A 1,658-nucleotide genomic window follows, 5' to 3' on the forward strand; every position below is an offset into this window, starting at 1 on the left:
ATTTATTAATTTATGTTAATAAATTAAAGAAGAGTTTAGAGGGCCAATAACTTTTGTAATTTGTAGCTATTAAATAGCCATCGATAATATTTTTAATGGCGTGAGATTTTATCCAATAATGTAGAATTACTCATTTCTCTTTTACTAATTACGTACTGGACAAAATTTAATAAAATTGTCGACCCTAAACTTTTCCTAAATTAAATTCAATGGAACCAATGAACCATAGGAATTTCTCGGGACTCAGCAACTCTCCTCTTATGCTCCATTGCGAAGCTTCGCTGTTCATAAGATACTTCTTTAACTATATATTGATTTAAAAAAAAAAAAAACTCAACACACTAAATAAAACATATAAGAGATAAAACACAAACTTAAGTAACGCTTATATAATTTTTGACATAGTTATCAATAATATAGATTATTTTTGTACCATTTTTTCTAATAACAAAACGATCTATCAACACAATCTTCTATATATGTTGACTTATTCTGAAAAGAATTTCATTAATCATGTTTTTCGTGTGTCTTTTTTTAAGAACATTGTCCTTCCACTCTCAAAGTACTCTTTTTTAGACTTTTCAATACTCCATGCACGATCCATATAAATAATCTAGACATATCATACCTGCCAAACATATTTACACGTAACAAATAAATATTATACAATTTCAATTTTTTTCTTACACATAACACAAATATTATCATTCTATTCAATGATGTTCAATCTATTCAAACAATTCTTTGTATTAACTTGATCTATTAGCACAAATTAAATAAACAGGTTAACTCGAGAGATCATTAGTTCTTTTTAGACTCTATTTATGAACTTATAACTAAAGATATTATCTGTTAAAGTCTTTATCTACAAAATCTGCATAAATGAATTAATAGTATAAGAGATGGAATATTATTTTCTTATTTAGAAAGTTATTTTTAAATTTTTTTTTTAAAAATTGATACATGAAAGATGCATGGATTTCGATATATTAAATAATGTCAATAAAAAGGGGAGACTGTACTCTTTTTTTTTTGTTAGATTTTTTTTCTTGTTAAATTTTTTTTCATAAAGTTTTTAATGAGACAGTTCTCATCATAAAAGATATTGTACTTTTTTTTTTTACTAAAAATTTTGTTTCAATTAAATTAATTTTTTAGTAAAATTTTAATGAAACATAATCCTAAATGAATATTTAAGGAGAATGTTGTGATATGGATGGAAGGATTTAGATCGTCTAAATTTTAAATTTTACTTTAAAGAGTAAAGTGTGATTTCTCATTATTTATTTTATAAGTGGGACCAAGAGTAAATATAAGAGAAAAATTATTCAATAATAAAAAAATTATACTTTATCTTCTAAAATAAAAATTTAAAATTTAAAAAAGATCCAAATTTTGAATGAAATAGATATCCATTAATAATTTGAACGGCTTAGTTTTCAAGAAAAAGAAAAGTTCAAGTTTTAGAATTAAATTAATGAAGTTTGATAAATATAAGTTTAATACATGTATAAATAGAAACAAAGCTAACCAATTTGGGTTGGTCGAGTTGTCAGCTCACTCGTCCGCTTAAACAAGTGGTTGATTACCTAAATTATTTTTTTAATTTAATATTGATAGTAATTAATTATAGTAAAAGTACATAAAGAGTACGTAAA

At 23.6% G+C, this 1,658-nt stretch overlaps 1 protein-coding gene across 1 annotated transcript in view; it reads left to right on the forward strand.

Annotated features, from left to right (window-relative positions):
- LOC107641065 (probable cyclic nucleotide-gated ion channel 20, chloroplastic) overlaps positions 1–1,658 on the forward strand; it is a 14,216-nt gene that overhangs the window by 3,898 nt on the left and 8,660 nt on the right. The window lies entirely within an intron of this gene.

This window comes from Arachis ipaensis, chromosome B05 (assembly GCF_000816755.2).
Source record: "Arachis ipaensis cultivar K30076 chromosome B05, Araip1.1, whole genome shotgun sequence".
NCBI classification, from domain to species: domain Eukaryota; kingdom Viridiplantae; phylum Streptophyta; class Magnoliopsida; order Fabales; family Fabaceae; genus Arachis; species Arachis ipaensis.